The following is a 24,135-nucleotide window of genomic DNA, read 5'->3' on the forward strand; positions in this document are numbered from 1 at the left end:
TCTAAGGAACTCCCAAAACACCATTCAGACTATTACTATTGCCCTCTGTTACTCTCAATAATAGGAAGCTAAGCCTCTATTGCTGAATAAGATATGCATTTCAGAAAGAGAGCTGAGAGACCCCAGGGTGGAACTGACCTCAATAGTGAGAACTGACTTTCATGGTACAAGGTTCCATACAAGCTTCCAAAGGAGGGAAGCAACTAACAATCCTACCCTGCTATGACACTTATGAACCACATAAATTTTCAGCATGAGACTATATCCCTACAGTTATAGCATTAGTTCATATACATTGGCAGTAATCAACAGTCTTCTAATTAGACAAGATCCACACAACAAGAGGTATACTATGCCTCGTTGTATAGTATACTAGTTAGGAATATTATTGCTGTGATAAAACACCATGACCCAAAACAACTTGAGGAATGACATTAATGGACTCTTTAACTCTTGAATTCAAAGAAGTGATCAGACCATTGAGCGAAAGGTCAGCATCAATACATAAATAAATTAGACATACAGATGATATTAGACCTCATTCAGCTAATATGCACTTAAGAGAAGAAGCCACCACTAACGGCGTTGAGACAATCCAAACTCTCAAATGTCTTAATTATGGTGAGCAGGGTCATTTTAAAAGAGGTTGCAAAGCAACAATATTAATTCTAAAATGCAACCTGTCCGGGTCCTCTGAGTGGGCGGTGACATGAATGACACAGACACCAAGTTGGGTTCACACAGCAGCTTTACTTCAGGCTTTTTCTTTTACAGCTCTCTTCCCCAACAGCTTCTTCTTAGGGCAAGGGCTAAACTACTCCTATTACAACAGCTTTTCTTACTCTACTTCTACTCACGACAAGGACTAAAACTACTCCTATTACAATAGCTTCTCTTCTACTACTTCTACAGCAGCTTCTACTACTCCATCCTTCTCGAAGCAAGGGCTAAACTCTTCTCCTATTACAACTCAGGCCGACTCACCTCCTATTAGCTCCACCCCACCTCATCCAATCAGAATTCACACAAGGTCCAAGCACGAGCTCAGATTGTTCACAGATAGGCTGACAGGTGCCTATCATGAGGAACAATCCAGCCTGGCAGACAGCCCATGCATACAGCCTCACTACACATGCTCAGGCAAGGCAGTAAACAAGTGGGTTTCACGGGGCCTGCGGCCGCACCCGCTTCCCGCAGCAACCTATGCCTCTAGAATATATTTTTAAAATGTGGTAAAGGTTGATGTTGGATTAGTGAACCAACAACAGACAAATGAGGTAATCCCATCACAAAATACTCTCAGGGTATCTCTCCCAGGACAAATTCCTAAACAGCAAAATTCTCTTCCACAAGCAAACAGTAATGCTCTGAAAACAGCCATTATAAGACCAGATAGCAAGGTCAAAACAGATTCCATAGATAAATCAAAAACTGGAAAGTAGCCAGAAAATTAATATCTTCAGCAAACTTATAGAGGATCAAAGGCCAAAACTAAAGGTACTTATAAATAATATTAAAATGGAAGGAAGGATCAACACTGAAGAAGATGTCACCCTTATTTCTCCAAAATCTTGGCCTCCAGATTGGTCACTTCAAGAGATAAATATCCAGTTTCAAAGACTTGGGACTTTATCACAGATAAAACTATGGAAATGATGGCTGAATGTACAGGGACTGAAGGTCAAATAGGAAAATGGAAATAATTGGAATATATAGCCTTAAACATATGTAGAAGAGTTTGTTACTACTAGGAAAAACAGATTAACAGTCATACTCAGTAAGATTAATGGGACAAAGCACCTGTCACCAGATCAGTTATCATAGGCACTAACAGAAAATTCAATATTATAATTCTGCTAATGAGACAGAATATTAAATTGACTTCTAATCATATATGCCTGTGTGTGTTTGTATGAGTTTTTGTGTATACATACACATACACACATATATCTATATGTATATATGCACATATATACATATATGTGTATATGTATTTATAAACAAGTATTAACACTAATATACATATATATGTATACGTATAGATGTGTGTATAAACATCTGTATATGTACACACCACACACACACACACATATATATCAAACTTCACCAGGAATGCTTCCTTTTGCAGTAGATGGAGGTTACCACTGATACCTCCAAATGATTGATGTGCAAAGAATAAGAAACTACTAAATGTTTGGTTGAAAATGAGATATCTGTATCACAACTCTTCCTCCAAATGTTCAGATATTTCATTGGAAGAGGAGGCATAAATAATGCAAGAGACTAAGATGAAAGAAAACACAAGTTGAGTTGGTGTGGAAGGAGGTGACTATGGGATGAGTTAGGAACAGAGGTTAGCATGGTCAAAATTCTTAGTCTATTGCTGTGAAAAGACACCATGACCAAGGCAACTTGTAAAAGAAAGCATTTAATCAATGGCTTGCTTACACAGTCTAGAGTTATAAGCAATGATCATCATGGCAAAAAAACTAAGCAGGCATACATTTTAGCAGTTGCTAAGAGCTTTGCATATTAATTCCCTGCCAACTGGTAGAGAAAAAGAAACACTGGTCCTGGTGAGGGTCTTTTAAAACATCAAAACCCACTCACAGTGACAAACTTCCTTGAACAAAGCATTGTTCATTCTCATAAAAATTATAAAAATAAGGGCAAGTATAGAATAAGATCACTCCTCTATTCCAGTCTCTCCAAAAGCATTTTGTTAATTACAGAATTTAGCGATACAAAGCAACTAGCATCATGATCTTTCAAATAAAAACAAAGCTCTATCCCATGACTCCACACAGAAGAAAACAGAAACCATCCCAATACAAAGCATAGATAGATAGATAGATAGATAGATAGATAGATAGATAGATAGATAGATAGATAGATATTGGTTTTTTCGAGACAGGGTTTCTCTGTGTAGTCCTGGCTATCCTGGAACTCACTCTGTAGACCAGACTGGCCTTGAACTCAGAAATCTTCTTGCCTATGCCTCCCAAGTGCTGGAATTAAATGTGTGTTCCACCAGTGCCTGGCACAAAGCAGATGTTATGAAGTTGACATGTATTTTTTTTAATATTTTTTATTAGGTATTTTCCTCAATTACATTTCCAATGTTATCCCAAAAGCCCCCCATACCCTCCCCCCCACTTCCCTACCCACCCATTCCCATTTTTTTTTTTTTTTTGGCCCTGGCGTTCCCCTGTACTGGGGCATATAAAGTTTGCAAGTCCAATGGGCCTCTCTTTGCAGTGATGGCCTACTAGGCCATCTTTTGATACCTATGCAGCTAGAGTCAAGAGCTCCAGGGTACTGGTTAGTTCATAATGTTGTTCCACCTACAGGGTTGCAGATCCCTTTAGCTCCTTGGGTACTTTCTCTAGCTCCTCCATTGGGAGACCTGTGATCCATCCAATAGCTGACTGTGAGCATCCACTTCTGTGTTTGCTAGGCCCCGGCATAGTCTCACCAGAGACAGCTATATCTGGGTCCTTTCAGCAAAATCTTTCTAGTGTATGCAATGGTGTCAGCGTTGGGAAGCTGAATATGGGATGGATCCCTGGACATGGCAGTATCTAGATGGTCCATCCTTTCGCGAAGTTGACATGTATTAACTTGCAGCAACAAAAAATAAAAACAGAGGTAGATTACAGAACTACATTGTAGATTCAAAAGCTCATTCTTCAACTCCTGGGTAAAGAATTAGCAGAATAAAAATAATTGTTACATCTCAGCTGTATGGTACTATTCTATTTCTATCTGCTTTATAGTTTGTAAGTCCCTAACCTCTATTACTTGTGAGAAGCAGCAGAAGTCCCAGATAATTATTTCATGTGTCCATGTAGCTAGATTCAAAGTCTATAGTTAGTGGCTGAAAATGATTTGGTTTTGACAAGTTTTGGTTGACCGAAGAGAGCCAGGCTTCTGTCTTTGGAGCAATATTACCCAACATAAGTCTTGACAGTGAAAATTGCACCCGTTTCAAACTGAGTATTTAGCTATGATTCAGAAATTCAAATCAGTCATGCACAGAAAGTTGAGAGAGCAAAATTTAAAGAAAAGATAAATATAAATTTTGTTAAATCATGAAACGGTTTATGCTTTATCATTGATAATTTTAAAAGGATGACTTCTGCTTATTAAAAGTTTGAGGTAGATCACATATTGACTGGTTTTCAGTTCCTTCCGAAGAACCTGCACTTGGTCTGTGTGGACTTGACTGGACATGAAGTTTATAGAATGCCTTAAGCTGAACAAAAAGCCCTTTCACCTTATAGGCACCTCCATGAGTGGCCACGTAAATGGAGTATATGCTGCTTACTACCCATCTGATGTCTGCAGCCCGTCTCTCTCGTGTGTCCTGCTGCACCGGCTCTGAAATCGTTTGCTCCTTTAACAGTAAAGTTTGAGGACAGAAGGAGCAGCCCCTAGAGAAGGCCTGCAGTATTCAACTGACAATCCTTTTGTACAACGGCTCAAAGAGCTGGAGGAGTCAGCTGCCATTCAGAAGATTCCCTTGATCCCATCCATCCCGGAAGAGATGAGTGAGATGCTGCAGCTCTGCTCCTATGTCCGCTTCAAGTTGCCCCAGCAGATCCTTCAAGGTCTTGTTGATGTTCGCATCCCTCATAACAGCTTCTACCGGAAATTGTTTTTGGAGATCGTCAACGAGAAATCCAGATACTCTCTGCATGAGAATATGGACAAGATCAAGGTCCCGACACAGATCATTTGGGGGAAACAAGACCAGGTGCTTGATGTGTCCTGGGCAGACATATTAGCCAAGTCAATCACTAACTCCCAGGTAGAGGTTCTGGAAAACTGTGGCCATTCAGTAGTGATGGAGAGACCGAGGAAGACAGCCAAGCTCATTGTCGACTTTTTAGCTTCTGTGCATAACACAGACAACAAGAAGCTGAACTGAGGCTGTTGCTGCAGCCTGCATTGTGCACACAGCATCTGCTCCCACCCCCAAAACCTGTCACAGTAACCACTCTCAGGGATCCTGCCCCAAATGCTGTCTGGGCACCAATAGCCCTGAGGAAGTCAGTTGCCTATCCCAGTACCCTTGGTTCCACAGAGCATCAGGGGCCACAAGAAACTCTCCAGGATCCTTTTTTCAAAATAGAAACCTAAATGGAACAAACAAACAAACAAACAAAAAAATATCTAGCCATGAAGCCTACCAGAAGTCTTCAAGTTCATGTCACTGAGAAGCCAGTGCTAAGCAGCCCCCCTGGACCATGAGCACCACGGACACTTTCTTTAAGGCATTTCTCATACATTAAACATCATCTATTTTTGTTGTTGTTGCTGCTTCCGATGTATCCTCTGCATGGTCAGTGGCTTCTTCTACAGGAGCTTTAGTCATTTACTGAAAACTCTTGTTTAGAGCTAATTCAAGTTTTGCATATAGGCCATGTGTGAATGCAGCTGCCAGGTAACCGCAAGACTGGGAAGAGACAGAGAACTGTGGAAGAGGTTTCTGCCTCAAGGCCTGATACACAGGAGGCTGAGGCAGAAGGATCCAAGGTCAAGGCCTGCCAGACAGGTACAGAGTGAGTTCAAGGCTGGCCTGAGCTACTGACTGAAATCTGTAGAAATCTACATGGGGAGTGGGAGTGGGGCATTTCTTCACCTCAGTCAGCCCTAAGAATTGACCAAGCAGAAGAACATACAGACTGATGAGTTTGGGCACCCACAGGTCAGATGCATCTGACCAACCACAGAAGAACACCTGACTGGGAAAGTTCCCTAGGAATGACTTACAACTTTAGAAATAGGACTAATAAAGCAATAATGTTCTAGGAAAAAAAAAAGAGTTTGATTGATTTACTATGAAGAAATTTGACATAATAAAATTAAACTATAACAAAACAAAAAGTTTGTTCACCTATGATGTCTAAGTAACACTTGATTTTCAACTATAAATAGAGCACCTGAATACCAAAAAAGAAATGAAGGAAGAATTAAGAAGAAAGGTGGAATGAAAAAGGAAGGAAGAAAGAAGGGTTCATGCTTCTTGGTTTTTTTAGTTGACATAGTAAAACCAAGAGTACTGTCACTACAGCAAGGTCTATGATGACAGCTTCCATTTATGGCTTGTTACAGGTTTAAAAGGTGAGACTTGAGGATTGCTCAAGGGGATTTAAAATGAATGACCCTTTAAGTTGTCCTGAAAGTAAGTTTGTTCCTTGGAACAATCTTATTCAAAACATAATACAAAAGAAGAAGTCATTAAAACTCCCTTGTTCTAGAACCCAGAAATGTGTAAACAGGTGTGTTTTTAAGTGAACAGCCAATGAATGTAACATTGATGGTATTTATAAATGATTTCAAAGTATTGTTATCTGTAATGGTTACAACAAAGAAAAATAGTATTTAATATGGTAAGTAGATACATTTTAAGATGCCAGGAAATGTTAACTGAAAGACAAAATGATACTGGTCTAAAGTGATGGTGCAAACATAATGTCTTGAATTCAAATCCACTACATTTATGTTTTTCAAAAGATTTATTTATTTATTTTATATGAGTGCTAGATCTGCATGTACAGTTACATGCCAGAAGTGCACATCAGATCACATTTGTTTGTGAGCCACCACATGATTTTGGGAAGTGAACTCAGAACCTCTGGAAGAGCAGCCAATGCTCTTAACAACTAAGCCATTGCACCAAGCCTCCACCTACCTTTTCTAAAAGAGCTAAGTGTCACCTCATGCATTCATAATTCAAGCTCCATGGCAAGAAAGAACCAAGATTTCCTGACACTTATTTGTCACTATCTTAGCTCCAGGTTCAGTGAGAGACCTAGTCTCACAGGAATAAGGTAAATGACAATGCAGGACACTTAACATCATCCTTCTCTGGTCTCCTAGAACATGCATGGCTGTGTATACACCCCTCCACATGTACATACACATTGGACACATGACATATACATACAAAATTTTTGAGATCATATTTCTCTCTCCCTGGGATGTGATTAAAGGTCAAACTCACAGTTGCAGTTCCTTGGCATTAAGAAGACTCGCTCACCTTGACTTTCAATATGTGTAACATGTTCATATGAAGTAGGCCTATATGTTCTTTAGAAATTAACATCAATTTTTCTTATTATTCTTTAATATTTTTAAAAAATCCAGTTGTTATCCCCCTCCTGGTTCACCCTCCGAAAGTTCCTCATCCCATTCCTTCTCCCCTGTCTCTAATTCATATCAACTTTTACACATCTTTTCCTATGTGTGTTTATGTGTATGTAAGTGTATATTTAAGAGCCTATGTATGTGTTTGAATTCAGAGGCAGGATAGATTGTATAGTTGTTATAGTCCTTGCTTCACAAGCTTGAAGGTGAAAGTATATAATCTGTAGTATCCACATGAAAAGCCAAGGATTGTGGGGCCCATCTGACAGTGCAGTGCCTGGGAGAAAAACACTGAGCCCAGGGGCTCACTGGCAAGCTAACCTAGCTTAAAAACAGATAGGTAGCAGTGAAAGAATCACATCTGAGGTTGACTTCCAGCCTCTACAGCTCTTATGTGTATCTGCACACACATGAACATGCAGATACAAACTAACTCATTAAATTAAAAAAAAAACTTAAATCAAAAACCTTAAAGCTTAACTGAAGGGGAAACATGCTATCTAGCATCTATGAGTCATTCCAGTAGGTGATGCAAGAGCTCAAACTCTTTGTCAATTACTTTGATTTTAGTCATGTTATCCAAATCTGAACTAGAAAGGTAAATTTAAGTTTCTGCATTTATTTATCATACTATTTTGTTTGTTTGTTTATTTCCCCTTTTTGTATTTTTTTTTACTTTATTCTATTTGATTTTAGTAACTAGTGTTTCTGTGTGTGATAAAATATGTGCCCCTGTTTGAAGGGAAATTGCCTTCTTCCTTCCCATTTCATTTGGCTGGGGCAGAAGGTTATACTTGTAGCACTCAGCCACTTTCCCATAGAAGAACAGAACTTATAACATAAGCTTATAAATCCTTCTAATCTCTTGACTAAACTTGAAAGGCAGTGAAGGGCACAAAGCCAAAATTTTCTCAGTAAGAGTTAATTTTGATCATTCATTCAAATTATTAAGAAAGAAGTATTTTGTAGGTACTGATAGTTATCTAGTAGAATATATTCATGGGATTCTAGATGACCTTATGAAATATTCATGTCAAGGTTTCATATGAACATAAAAATGCAATGAAAGAAGGCAGAGGAAAGTGATGGGGAAAATAAATGCATCATGTATGATTATCCTGTCATGGGAAATGTTGGACCAAGACATGCCTTATGTTAAAATAATTCATTCCCTTAAACTTCCTAATTTTGTGAGCCAAAATATAGTTCTGTTCCTCTCAAGAACCCTGAAAAACATACTTACCAACTACTTAGGGATAGTGAAGTAATGGATCATAGAGAAGAACCTATAACCATCACTTTTTAAGCTAGCATAATTCCTAACTATATTCTAAATATCAGTCCTTAAACCCTTAGTTAAGTAGAGTTAACACCCCTCAGCAAGGAAACTTCTCTTTGCAGAAGGTAGAGAACATTTTTAAAAAATCAAATTCAGTTGTGCAACCAAGTCCTAACTGATAAATATATAATACTATTCCTATACCTTTTGTTCAGAAGATACAAAGAAAGTGCAGAAAACATTAATAGACATGCTAAAATGGACAGTGTATATTTAATGAGACCTCAGTTCTACATAAAGAAGTACAGGCAATTAAGAACTGCTGAGTGGGAAAAATTCCCCAGGAAAGAGCATTCAGAAATGCCTCTCCAATACTAAATTGTCAGCCTTGAAAACCCAAATTCATGTATCCTTATACAGATTGTACACATTGTATTTATGAATATATATACATATATACTACACATATATTTTTACACATACATACATACATATCAAAGTAATAACAATTTAAAAAAAGAGGCCCTGAATTTGTAGAACAATAAGAGATATATGTGGGCTTACAGTGAGGAAGAGAAAAAGGCAAAATGTAAAAACATTATAATCTCAAAAATTAAAAAACAAGCATGACCATCAAAATACCAACACAACTCTTCACAGAAATTGAAATTTAATATAAATTTTATATGGAACTATAAAAGAATTAGAATAACCAAAGCAATTCTGAAAAATAAAAGATTAGAGGTATCACTGTCTTAGATTTATACTTGTATTAATGATCTATCATAATAAAAACAGCATGACATTGGCATAAAAGAAAAAAAAATTGAACCACAGAACAGAGTTGAAGACCCGGACATAATTTCATAAGCCTGTGGACTTCTGATTTGGAAAAGCAAGGCAAAAATACACACTAGAAAAAAGAAATAAAGTATCTTTAACAAATGATACAGGTCAATTTGTTAACATAAATATTATGCTTTAAAATGTTTTTATTAATTTGTTGATAATTTCATTCATTATTTTCATTCTCTTTCCCAAACTCTCTCTTGATCTTTTATTCATTCCATACACACACAAGTTTGTGTCTTTTTCTAAAATGTCAAATCCAATTAGTACTGACAAAATACTTGATCTGTAGCTATCCACTGGAGTGTGTATTGCCTATTTTCAATAGGAAAATAACTCTTCCTATTGAGTAGTGACAACTCCTCATCTAGGAGTAGAACTTGATTATCATAATTGTGGACAACGTTTCTAACTTCTTTTACTTGCTTCAATTTCTTTCTTCAATATCTTAAAGTTGTATATTATACAAGTCTTTCACTTATTTAGTTAGAGTTATCCCATGATATTCTTGAGACTAATCTGCAAGTTATGCTTTCCTTGATTTCTGCTTGAAGAATTGAATAGATTCACTTCCATCCCTCTCTACAAAACTCAAATCCAAATGTATCTAGGACCTCAATCTGATACCCTAAATCTCAGAGAAGAGAAGGCAGTCTGCCAAGGACCAACCTAAGTTTAGAAAAGGGTTCTGAGAGAAGGGGTGTATAGGAGCTGTGAAACAAACTACTTAAAATTAAATCATGGGTTACAAGCTGATGCCCTATGTTCCGCTCATGACAGGTTTCTAGATTGATTTCTCTATATATCCTTCTCAAGACACCTTTCTCTTGCTATTCTAATATCTCTCTAGATACCTCACTTCTTGCAAATTAAAAGCCCAGTCTTTTATTTACATGTCAAGTAAGTCATTACCTCAGACTAGGCACATACCCTTATATCAAGGCTGGATGAAGCAACTCAGGAAGAAAAATGTTCCAAGAGCAATATTTTACCATAATATTCCCTCCATAATTAACACAGCACTTAAAGAGAAAAATAAATTTAAAGGATTGAAATTAAAAAACAATATTTAAACTTACTACTAAGTGACAATAGTCAAGGTAATGTGGATATTGATAAATAATAGATAAAAAGCAGATCTATGGAAATATTAAATACCATTAGCAAAGGAGTTTAGTCAATATGAGGTATGGAAGAATGATTTATTTCCTTGAGCACTAACTTTCAAAATGAATACGTTTACACATACCCTTCCAATTTATGTTATTAAACCAATTAAATATGCAAATACATATAAATTCTGTTAATACATATGTCTTTTAGTAAAATATTTTATTAATTCTTTTTAAAATTATGAAATATATTTTATTCATATTAACTTCTATTCTTTACCCTACCTACTCTCAGTTCCATGCTTACATTTGTCTCTGCCAAATCTTTGTCTTCTTTTTTTAATAAACCACTGAGCCTAATATGTGCTCTTTGACATCCAGTGAAACAATAATTGGCTTATCTACCAAGAGCAAAACATTTAAAAGAAACAGACTCATCCTGTCCTACAAGTCATCAACTTTCAACATAATACACGCATAGACACCATAAAAAAATGTGTGTGTGTGTGTGTGTGTGTGTGTGTGTGTGTGTGTGTGTGTAATGCATGTATACATTCCTCTGTATCTCATGATAGAACCTTGACTGACTTGATCTTGCATAGGTCACAAAGTGAAGGCAAACACAAATGCTGTGACATTATGAGTTTAGTCAGTTATTCTTGTCCAGAAGACTCTGTCTCACTAAGTTCCTCACAACTTCTGGCTCTTACAATATTTCCTCCCATTGATCATTGATTGTCACTAGATTGTAGAAAGGAGTACTATAGAGCACACATATTCTCTGTTTTTACTACTTTTCAGGTTCTGTGTTATTCACTATCTACTATCTACTGCGCACACACACACACACACACACTCTGATCAAGTCTGAGAGTTGTATTTGTATAGAACTAGAGGGCAGTATGCATTACACCATTTAATTAGCAAATATTTGTAGTAGGCTTAGCCCTGGAGCCTATGAGTTTCAGATAGTCTGTTTTGATCATATTCATACCTCCTTTACCTTCTTTTCCTAAGCCCATTCCTGTTCCCTTAACAACCTAACTTTGTGTCTTTCCCTGCTACATCAAGTTTAGTTAGCATTGCCCAAATACTGTTGGTCCTGTGGTCTTCCATTGGAGCATGATCAATACATCAAGCTATACTTAAAGAAAACTTATTCTTACCAGGTGTTGTGATGTGCACCTTTAATCTCAGCCCTCAGGAAGCAGAAACAGGCAGTTTGAGGCTAGCTTGGTCTACACAGTGAGTTCTAAGACAGCCAGGGCTACACAGAGAAACCCTTTCTAAAAGAAAGAAAGAAAGAAAGAAAGAAAGAAAGAAAGAAAGAAAGAAAGAAAGAAAGAAAGAAAGAGAAAGAAAGAAAGAAAGAAAGAAAGAAAGAAAGAAAGAAAGAAAGAAAGAAAGAAAGAAAGAGAGAGAGAGAGAGAGAGAGGGGGGGAGGGAGGGAGGGAGAGGAGAGGAGAGGAGAGGAGAGGAGAGGAGAGGAGAGGAGAGGAGAGGAGAGGAGAGGAGAGGAGAGGAGAGGAGAGGAGAGGAGAGGAAAGGAAAGGAAAGGAAAGGAAAGGAAAGGAAAGGAAAGGAAAGGAAAGGAAAGGAAAGGAAAGGAAAGGAAAAAAGAGAAAAGTAAATGAAAGAAAAGAAAGGAAAACAAAAGATAGGAAAAAGAAAAGTTACTCTTTTTCTCTACTAGCATCTGTCAAATGCTAAAGAGCTCCTCAAGTAGAGATGGGTCTTTGTGCCCAGTTCCCTTCTCTGTACTGGGATTTGGTCTAGGCTTAGCTTCCATAGGTGCATGCTTTAACAATCACTGGAGTCCATATGTGTCTCTGCCTATTTTGCCCAAAAGGTACTGTTTCCCTGCGTTCATCAAATATTACCCTTACAATCTTTTTGTTCCCATTCCATGGTGATCCCCACGCCTAGAGAGGAGGAGGGGCAGTATATACTTTCCATTTAGTACTAAACATTATATAGTATCTTTTTCTCTTACCTTGACATATGTGAGTCTCTTGTTAATCACTATAAAGTACAAATAGAACCATCTGATTTTTGAGAGACATATTGCTTTGTGAGTATAAGGATAACTCATTATTAAGTCAACACTATATCCACCTAGCAAATAATAATAATTTGCTACTTAGAAAATAATAGTAATTTGTTCTATTACCTACCCTAGTATTTATGGTTTTACCCACATTCTTGGCTGGACAATAGTGCAAGATATCGGTTATAACTTGATTGACAACTTATGTAAATACAGAAACATTCATATAAAAGTCCATATTATCATTGTTCATAGCTACTAAACTTTGGAATTAACACAGGCATGGTTAGTTGATGTGTTTAGTTAATATACTTTATAGACCCAGATAGCATAATAATATTTGGTGAAAAAAATACAATGCTATATTGAGTCATTCAAATACAGGAGGAACAAAAGTGCATAATAGTACATGAAAGAATTCATTATGAACTACAGGGTCCACGAAATATAATTCCGGCTGTAAGCCATAAAAAAAGCAAAACTATAGAAGCTACAAAGATTAGGAGATATGAATGTTAAGGAGAGAGGAAGCAATACTAGATCACAAAGTGTTCTTAGGGCAGTAAAATTATTCTCTTAAATATAATGCAGAATCAGTGTCATTGCATATTTGTATAAATCTGTAGAAGTTACACCAAGATTGAAGCATAATGCAAAATATGGACTTTCAGTGATCATAAGGTATTTCATTTGTTATGATGGATGTATGATATTGGTAGATGATATCAACAGTAATAAAAAATCGCACAGATGTGGTGATCATGCCATGTGGACTTTAGGGACATATGTATTTGAGCACTATGCTGTGAATGGTTATTAGCATTAGAAAAAAAACATGGATAGTGCATTTTACATCTCCAGTAAAACTTACCAATGTCCCATTTTTCATTAGAGGATCTATTTGTATGATATTTTCTATTTGAACATGAACAAAATCCCTGAAATATTCTTCAATACACATCAGAACCAATAGAATCTTTCAAACTTCTTACAAAGTCAAATTCCAATCACAAATTTCCACATTCTTTTAGAGCTTGAACATTTTATTTCTCCATAACATATCATTTGTTTCAAGCCATAAAGAAAGAAGAAACGTTATTCTTTAGCAGTTTGATTAATTTGGTGACTTATTTTTACATTGCATAGCATCAAATCCTAGGTATAAATGTAGGTCCTTATTAAATATGAAAACTCCAACTGTTGCTTTTTACAATATTGTGTACATTTAAGACAAATTATTTTTCTTTAATCATATTTGAAAATTATAGTATATTATGTCTCAAATCTAATTTAAAAGTTACTTATTTCCAATGACTCTGTGTGTGTGTGTGTGTGTGTGTGTGTGTGTGTGTGTGTGTGTGTATTCATGAAAAATTCTTATATTGGGGGTATATGAACCTTTTATTGATGTAGACAAAATGAAGTGGTTTCTACTGTTGAGACATTTTTCTTTTGAACATTCTCATGGATTATACCATAAACTGAAACTCATCATTTTCTTTTATGTTTTCTTGTCTGAAAGTCCATTGGAAGCATATCAGCTTCAGACAGAAACATCTAAAGCCATGTGACATTAGGTTTCTGTTCTCAATATAATAGCCAGTGGGCAGATGCCAATATATCATATTAATGGTCATAACCAGTAACATGTATTAGTTTAGAATGATGAACCAGGCAAATCTGCAAAGAGGTGAAGGTTCTTGTCATTAATTTTATTTTACTGTCTTCTATTTTTCATTATAGTTGTGTTTACATTGAGTTTGGTCCCAGAGTATCATTAACCTTTGGCAATAAAAGTAGATTACTCTGTTCCCAAAGCATGAGCATGTGCACATGCACACACACACACACACACACGCACACACACACACACACACACACACACACACACACACACTCAAGGGGTTGGCGCAGATCAAGAATTGTGATTAAAATTTTATAAGTATATATAAAACCAAGCATGTAAACTAACAGTGGTATTTATTGATATAAATTCACACAAAGGCAATGTCAAGGCTTAAAATAATACATCATTGAATTTTATCAGAAGACCCATATATTTTCTGTATGTCCCACAAATCACATAGAGCATTCTCACTTAGGATACTACATACAACTACTGCCCAAAAGTTTTAAAGATCAAGGTTTGAAAACAGCTGATAAAAGAAAATATGCTACAACATTTGAGTTTTTAAAAACACCCAACTGGGTGTATTTCTCTGTTGTATAAGTGTGACAATAGTTTTTATTTTAATCAACTTTTTAAAAATTTATTTATTTTTCTGCTTTTTAAACACTCCATCTTTATTCCCCTCCTTGTTCATCCTCCAACTGTTCCACATCCCATACTTTCTCTTCACCTCCCTGCCCCCGTCTTCACGAGAATGTCCACACCTCCATCCCACCCCACCAGACTCTTTCAGAGGAAAAGGGAAATGGGTGGGATAAAGAAGGGGGACCAGAAATGAGGGCAACATTTCAAATGTAAATACATACATTTAAAGAAGAAGGATTTAGGAAATCTCACTCTCTGAGGTCCTGAAAAACAGTCTGGACCTGAAACCTCTCTCAAACTCTGGAGGAAATGGTTAGTTAGAACTTCCCATGAGGTAGGATAAGGACAAGGAGAGAATGTGGAATGGCCTACACTGAACTCTTGTTAGCACTCTTTCCATTTCTTACAATAGTCCTCCAATTACAAGCTATGTTCTGAAGGATATGCAGGTGTTACTCATACTCAGCATGTGCTCCCTGACGAGGAACATGCCCTAAACACATGATGAACAAGAACATCAATAGGCACGCTAAATGGGACAAAGTCATAAAGCTTTACCCCTACACAAAAATCCACAGGCAACTGAGAAATATTAAGATTTTAAGAAACAGTCTTCCTATAGAGTAACTCACTATTTAGTTATTCAATACCATTCTTCCAGCTCTGGAAACATACATAGAATTAACATTGTATGAGCTGAGCAGGTTCTTTTTAATAATATATATGTACATACATAGACACATATGCATGTAACAATTAATGAAAGAGAATATGGATGGGTATATGGTAAAGAGGAAAGGGTTGACTAATCTAACTATATTATAATGAAAAATAAGTAAAGGGCCTAATAAAATTTTTACAAAGTCACTATCTCTGAGAAGTTAGGATATCTTAGTCACTCAAGGCAAGGTATTGGCATTCTCAATCCTGTTGTGATTGCTTCACATGCAAAATGGAGCATTGTGTGCTGCAGTTAATAGTATATATAATGTGGCATGAGGAGAGTTTCCAGTTAGAACAGTGATAGGACAAAGGAACACTAAGATATGGTGAGGTTTAGCACAAGACCCCTTTGCTGGAGATTTGAAACAAACTATGTCTGCTATCATTGCAATCTACAACACTGTTCAATATTCATCTTTAACTAGATTTGAAAATATGCATGTAATATATATTGCATGCAATATATAGTACTCTCTCTTTCTCTATGCTTACATACAATAACATGCAAGGCCATACTTTGGAATATAATGTATAGTTGAATATATATAAAACAAAATGTGTTCCTCCGTGTTACTTGTATGTGTGCTTTCAGGGTTGACAATTTGGTACTGGGTGATCAATCTGTATGCTCTTGTCTTAAATGGCAGGTTCCTTATCTTCTCTTTTCTGTTTATAATAACATTGATAGTGGCCCAATGTTATGTTCTCTACTCTTTGGGAAAAAAATTAAAGGTTATAATTCATTCATTAGACACTTTCTTGAAACATCCATAAAATTATCCTGACCTGGGATTTTCTTTGTTGGAGACATTTGATATTTTGATGCCATATGCTGTAGTATTGAGAATCTATCAAATGGTGGGTAAGACAATGTGATATATACTATGAAAGCTATTCTTGTCAACTTGACTACATTTTGAATTAACTAAAATATTCAATTTCATCTTCTTACATAATAGAATGTAAGCATGAGTATGTGATAATGTGATTGTGTTTATGAATCTATTTTCTGTGTGGCTATTCTGCTATGGTGCCCAATGTATCTTAAATAATTAAAGATAAGAATGATAAGAATGAGATAAATTCTCTCTCTCAAAACAAACAAACAAACAAAAAAACCCAAGCAGATGGGCACACCTATTAGGGATTTTTAATTAATTGCATCACAAGAGGAAGAAAAATGCAGTGTAAATTCTGATCATTTGAGGTCAGAAGACCCACCCTAAATCTGGACCACACCTTTTTGTAATAGCATCCAGAACTACCATAGTAGATGCCAGTCAAGTTTTGGATATGTGGAACCACAATATGACCTCTGTCACCTGGCAGCCAAGGATATCTTCTCCACATCAGGACCTGGGTCTCCTCTTGTGGCTTATGTGTACTTTGTACTGGGTACTCCAACTCAGCTTCAAACTTGTTGATTTTATACATTCCTCTTTCGTTTCATTTTTTAGTTCTTACTAACTACTCATTAGATAATTCAGATATTGCAGCTATATATTTATGTGCACATATTTCTATTAAACTTTCTATCTTCAAACTTTTGTGTGGCTTCTCTATCTTATAGGAACCAGGAAAACACACAGCTCACTGCCAGCCTTATATTTCAGACCTTTGTTTTTGATCTTCTTAATCAAAAACCCCTCCAAATAAGGAAATATAAGATAGTATACAGACTTGATATATAGTTAATTAAATTCTAAATGTGAAATTAAGAAAGAATGACAATTTTCAGAAAAAAGAGAGCTGAGTAGAAAACATTTAAATTCTAAAATATAAAGCTATGGGAGAGGAGAACAATTGTCTTTCAGTTTTCCCAAGTAATTAGTTGGAATGGATGTCTGCAACAAAAGGAAGATTAAGGTGTAAAATTCAAACAAATTTATGGTTGTGAAATTTGTATCTCTGCATAGGAATCACTGGATAAAAAGTAGTTCTAAAAGAAATGCCTTTACATTCTAATTTGCACAGCATCTTAAAAGAACTATAATTTCTTAGAGAATTTGCAAGACAAAAAGACAAAGATGTGGTATCTCCATGGGTAGCAACATGAAGCAAGTCAGTAAAGTTGCTTAACTAAATTTCACTGTGTCCACTTGCCAATATGAGTCTAATGTCATTGGTAGATAACTTTTGTTCTCTGCAATGCAAGGTGGGAACCAGATGCCCTCGGTCTTTGCAAATCTGTATTCAGCTTGTAGCAAAAGGAAGATAGGAAGAGTGGTTTCATGTACCTGTGTTTTCTAAATTACATGCAGTTCAACAATTCTTATATATATGATCCTCCCATATATCCATCCACCTATATCCTGAATCCAAAATGCAAAACAAAATATTTAAATTTTTTTCTACACTGTAGACAGCTATAATTATATATATAATATATATGTGTGTGTATATATATTAATATATATTTATATATTAATATATATTAATATATATTAATATGTATTTATATATATTAATATATTTTTAATATATATATATATATTAACCATAAGTTGAGACGAGGAAAGTTGCCTTGGTCCTTGGGAGAGGTAGCCACATGTTAGGATTGTTCCATAATAACACTCTACCAGACAACGAACTAAGGAGAGACCAGAAGGAAGTTTAAGAAAACTTCTATTCAAAACAGAATTCAAGGGAAAAAAGTACATGTCCTGTAAGATACAGAGGCAGGAGAATACAAATAACCAGGCAGCTGGAGCTGTTATCTATCAAGTCTTTTAGGATGTGAACAGAAAATCTACATTCTGCCTAGAGTCTCATAAGATCTGGACATGAAAACTGCATTCAAGTGGCACAAACTTACAGCAATATCATGTAGCTTCTTGAATTTAGCTTAATTTTGAAGTCAGTGTACAGTCCAAACTCAGGATGGATATTTGTAATAATATAGGCATAGATTTATTTTTTTAAAGCCTACTTTATTTAGTGATTTTGAACACTTCAACCTCCCTTCTAGTCCACTAACTGGAGGTAGGAGACTAAGGAGGTGTACTGGCTAGTTTTGTGTCAACTTGACACAGCTGGAGTTATCACAGAGAAAGGAGCTTCAGTTGAGGAAATGCCTCCACGAGATCCAGCTGTAAGGCATTTTCTCAATTAGTGATCAAGGGGGAAGTCCCCTTGTGGGTGGGACCATATCTGGGCTGGCAGTCTTGGGTTCTATAAGCGAGCAGGCTGAGCAAGCCAGGGGAGGCAAGCCAGTAAAGAACATCCCTCCATGGTCTCTGCATCAGCTCCTGCTTCCTGACCTGCTTGAGTTCCAGTCCTGACTTCCTTGGTGATGAACAGCAGTGTGGAAGTGTAAGCTGAATAAACCCTTTCCTCCCCAACTTGCTTCTTGGTCATGATGTTTGTGTAGGAGTAGAAACCCTGACTAAGACATGAGGTTAATAGGAAAAGTGGGTTGTGAACCTGTTTAGAAGTAGTTCCTTGGGGGGCGATTTTACTCTTTGTTGTCAGGATACCTAAGCAGTCCAATCGAATAGCACAGACCAAGCACAAATCAGTAGCAGTGGTTCTGACCAGCAGAAATCGCAAGGATCTGCCAAACTGGCACAAGTCAGTGTAAGCAGCAAGAGTCAGCTGGAATACCAGGAGAAGTTCTTTGGCGTGTTTCTCTCCGTGAAGTGAAGAACAGTGAAGACTGTTGAAGACCTGCAAAGCTTTGCAAGGTGTAGCAATGCAAGAGCATCCTTGTTCTTCATATGGCTTTCTCCTTTGTTAATTTTTATAAGAGTTTTCTCTAAGCTTGTTCGCCATCCCAGCAAGACTCAATGAATGTAACTCTTTTCTGAAACTCATGCCAAAGTTCGGAAATGAAAAAGAAAACAGTTGCACTCATCAGTTTTCTCCCGGGTTGATTTAGGAACAGAAGCTGAAAGCATGGGCGGTAATGTTTTCCTTCCTTCATCCATCACTTGCTACAACAACAGCTCTCTCCTCGAAGCCTATATTTTGGTTTCCACTAAGAGAGAAGAGCTCCCTGGCTTTAATGCACAGAAGCCATCCTTCTTCTTCACAGAATGCCCTTCTGAGTCACAGGAAACTGCCAATTACCTGTTGTCAAGAGCAGCTGCTCCTAAGGTTAGCAAACAGGCTTAAGGTGCGAAGTGAGGGAAAACTTCTCGGAAATGTATTTTATTTTCTAGATAGACTACTTGCTATAAGTACTCAATGAGAAAAGTCTTGCCGAAAAGCCCTGCGGGGCTCAATGTTGACACAAGTTCATCAATTCGGTCCATTTCTTTTTGTACCCATATTGTTCTGAATATTCATAATAGAATGCTTTTTTAAATTCAACAAGCGATCCTGCTGTCACACAGGTGATCTTAGTTATTATAAGAAAGAAGCCACATACACCAGTCAGTATCAATAGGATAATGATACATTTCAAAGAAATCTTTTATTTATACCCTCAAAACTCTTTAGTAATCTGGACATATAGCATTGCTTTTAAAGCTGTAGCAGTTAATGACCTTTTCATATGAAACAGGGAGAAATTATAGGTGTTATAAAAGAAAAGAAAAAATATTTGAAAAACCTTTTATCTTATTTTGTTCTGACACATACACTTTCAAATACTGAAAAGGCATTTGATGTAAGAATAATACAGATATACGTCCTATTATCTTGGGGAAGGTTATTTGTCAGAATGAAAGCATTTCCCAGAAAATCTGATGGTTAACTTACTCTCTAGCACAATGGACACTAAAGATTCTGTTAGAAATACCCAAAACACTAATTAAACCACAAACATTATAAATGTTATAAAAGAAATGTTAATTTCACACTCAACTTTTTATTTCAAAACTGCATCTCAAGACGAATAAATTCAATTCACAAAGCAACAAAGTTTATTCCTACATACAGGGTTTTAGCCCACCCTTAAAGAACAACGACTTCTATTCTCTAAGCAGCACCCAGAGTTGGCTCATGTTGATTTTAATGGATTTACTTAAACATATTTTAGAGACCCTTTCCTAATGAAGACCCTTTACCTAATTAATGCCAAGTTCTGATACAAACAATATATGTGTGTATGTATAAAATGCATGATATATATGTCATAGAAAGCTATTATTAGGGTTGTATTTTTCTGGAAAACATCAAAAAGACTTAAACAAGCTAGAAATAATAAATTCACTTGAAAATTAACATACTTATTATTAATTTAGAGTTTGATACTTTTCTCCTCTGTTCCCTCTTGATCATTCTCAAAATTGTATCCAGATTCATATTTGCTTTCAAGTAAACAACAAAACAGAAGCATTAATGATGTCACAAGCAGGCTGAAAGGTAGCTCAGTTTGACTGAGTAACTACTAATGAAAACAGGCATATGTTCCATATATAGCAACATCTGAAATGATGGACTATTTACAAAATTTTATAAGCAGTTAAAACATATATATTCCCCCTTCCTCCCCCAAAAAAGAAATGGAAAAGAAAGGAAATAAATATACCAAATCTTTAAGAATTCAAGGTATTACTACAAGTTAGTAGACATGATGGGAGTGTTTAGAGACATAGGAAAAGACACTGGACATGAGGTTGAAAAAGCAGAGGCAAGACCACATAATAAAAGCCTTGAAAAGGTATCCTCCTTTCATCCAGAGAGGCTACCAAGGTCATTTAGGGCATCATGTTGGTCGAAAAAGACTTGGCTCTTTCACACTTCAAGGTACTAAACAGCATAAAGGCACCAAAGAAGGGACTTGGAAAGCTTACCTCTTAGCCCTAAAGCCATGCATTTGGAGTCTAGGAGAATCATGTCATATTGAAATAAACAAAACATAAGTAAAAAATGAATCACAAATATGTTTCCCCAAAATTATATACATATGAACCTAGTGGTATACGGTGGGGAAACAAACATACAAAGTAACTAAGAGTTCAGGGAAATTGTGACTTCAGTTATACTTCATAATTGACTAGTTATACTTCATAATTGACTAGTTATACTTCATAATTGACTAGTTAACACTAGTAATGTAAATTAAAATGAACACAAGAGAGCTTCTGAGATGGCTCTGTTGGTAAAATGCTGACTCCACAAGCAAAATGATCTGAATCCTTGCAGCTGTGGAGAAAACTCAGTTTATTGGTACCAAGTAGGTGACAGAAGTAGAGTAGTCCCTGGAGCTTATTGGGCAACCACTCTACCCAATCTGTGAGCCCAACAATCAATGAGACTTGATAGAGGAGACACCTGATATCAACTCCCAGTCACAACACACATGTACACATATTCATACATGTACACACAAACATGTACACACATTTCCCACATTGAAAAACTGATGCTAAATAGATAAGAAAGTAAATAACATGTGTATTATTCGCTATGAATATCAGTTGTAGGAAATGGCAAGTCATTCTTCCTAAGAGGGAGTTATTGTTCCACTACTAAAACTCAATTCTTATTAGATCAACATGTCAATAGAATAGGGGGAAAGATGCCATTATTTTTCACCTTTTAGAGTCATAATAAGTTAATTTGGAAATTGCCAACATAAATATGTTTTAATGACAAGTCCCTTCCGGTCCACTCCAGCACTGGGGTGCCTTGGCCACGGAATCTCCAGACACCCGCAAGGACCCACACAGGATCCCCCATGGGATCCTAAGACCTCTGGTGAGTAGAACACAGTGTCTGCTCCAATCCAATCCCGGGGGACCTGAGACTGCATTAACTAGGGAAGCAGATAACCCGGACTGATCAGGGGAACAAGTCCCTTCTGGTCCACTCCAGCACCTGTGTTCCTTGTGCGCAGAGTTTCCGGACACAGCCAATGTCGGCATAGGACCCTCCACAGGATCATAAGACCTCTGCTGAGTGGAACACAACTTCTGCCTGGAGGCAGATTTGAACACCAGATACCTGGGCACCTTCTCTGCAAGAAGAGAGTTTGCCTGCAGAGAATACTCTGACCACTGAAACTAAGGAGAGAGCTAGTCTCCCTGGTCTGCTGATAGAGGCTAACAGAGTCACCTGAGGAAAATGCTCTAACCAGAGTCAACTATAACAACTAGCTTCAGAGATTACCAGAAGGCGAAAGGCAAATGTAAGAATCCTACTAACAGAAATCAAGACCACTCACCATCATCAGACGCAGCACTCCCACCCCACCTAGTCCTTGGCACCCCAACACACCCAAAAAGCAAGACCCAGATTTAAAAGCATATCTCATGATGATGGTAGAGGACGTCAAGAAGAACTTTAATAACTCACTTGAAGAAATACAGGAGAACACAGCTAAACAGGTAGAAGACCTTAAAGAGGAAACACAAAAATACCTTAAAGAATTGCAGGAAAACACAACCAAACAGGTGATGGAATTGAATAAAACCATCCAAGACATAAAAAGGGAAGTAGACACAATAAAGAAAACCTAAAGTGAGGCAACGCTGGAGATAAAAACCCTAGGAAAGAAATCTGGAACCATAGATATGAGCATCAGCAACAGAATACAAGATATGGAAGAGAGAATCTCGGGTACAGAAGATTCCATAGAGAACATTGGCACAACAATCAAAGAAAATACAAAACGCAAAAAGATCCTAACTCAAAACATCCAGGAAATCCAGGACACAATGAGAAGACCAAAACTACGGATAGTAGGAGTTAATGAGAATGAAGATTTTCAACTTAAAGGGCCAGCAAATATCTTCAACAAAATTATAGATAAAAACTTCCCAAACCTAAAGATTGACATGCCCATGAACATACAAGAAGCCTACAGAACTCCAAATAGACTGAACCAGAAAAGAAATTCCTCCCGACACATAATAATCAGAACAACAAATGCACTAAATAAAGAGGGAATATTGAAAGCAGTAAGGGAGAAAGGTCAAGTAGCATATAAAGGCAGGCCTATCAGAATTACACCAGACTTTTCACCAAAGACTATGAAAGCCAAAAGAGCCTGGACAGATGTTATACAGACACTAAGAGAACACAAATGCCAGCCCAGGCTACTATACCCAGCCAAACTCTCAATTACCATAGATGGAGAAACCGAAGTATTCCACAACAAAATCAAATTCACACATTATCTTTCCATGAATCCAGCCCTACAAAGGATAATAACAGAAAAAAACCAATACAAGGACGGAAATCACGCCCTAGAAAAAGCAAGAATGTAATTCCTCAACAAACAAAAAAGAAGACAGCCACAAGAACAGAATGCCAACTCTAACAACAAAAATAAAAGGAAGCAACAATTACTTTTCCTTAATATCTCTTAATATCAATGGACTCAATTCCTCAATAAAAAGACATAGACTAACAGTCTGGCTACACAAACAGGACACAACATTCTGCTGCTTACAGGAAACCCATCTCAGGGAAAAAGACAGACACTACCTCAGAGTGAAAGGCTTGAAAACAATTTTCCAAGCAAATGGTCTGAAGAAACAAGCTGGAGTAGCCATTCTAATATCGAATAAAATCGACTTCCAACCCAAAGTTATCAAAAAAGACAAGGAGGGACACTTCATACTCATCAAAGGTAAAATCCTCCAAGAGGAACTCTCAATTCTGAATATCTGTGCTCCAAATGCAAGGAAAGCCACATTCATTAAAGACACTTTAGTAAAGCTCAAAGCACACATTGCACCTCACACAAAAATAGTGGGAGACATCAACACACCACTTTCATCAACGGACAGAACATGGAAACAGAAAC

General features: G+C 36.8%; 1 long non-coding RNA gene and 1 pseudogene across 1 annotated transcript in view; one reads left to right on the forward strand and one right to left on the reverse strand.

Moving 5' to 3' along the window:
- Positions 1 to 21,330, reverse strand: part of 4930533P14Rik (RIKEN cDNA 4930533P14 gene) — a 50,517-nt gene extending 29,187 nt beyond the window's left edge. The window contains exon 1 of the long non-coding RNA NR_040478.1: positions 21,176 to 21,330. This is a non-coding gene — a long non-coding RNA (RIKEN cDNA 4930533P14 gene). The remainder of the gene's footprint in view (positions 1 to 21,175) is intronic.
- Positions 4,184 to 5,126, forward strand: Gm1833 (predicted gene 1833; annotated as a pseudogene).
- Positions 21,331 to 24,135: the final 2,805 nt, after the last annotated feature.

The sequence above is a fragment of the Mus musculus genome, chromosome 1 (genome assembly GCF_000001635.26).
Source record: "Mus musculus strain C57BL/6J chromosome 1, GRCm38.p6 C57BL/6J".
NCBI lineage: Eukaryota > Metazoa > Chordata > Mammalia > Rodentia > Muridae > Mus > Mus musculus.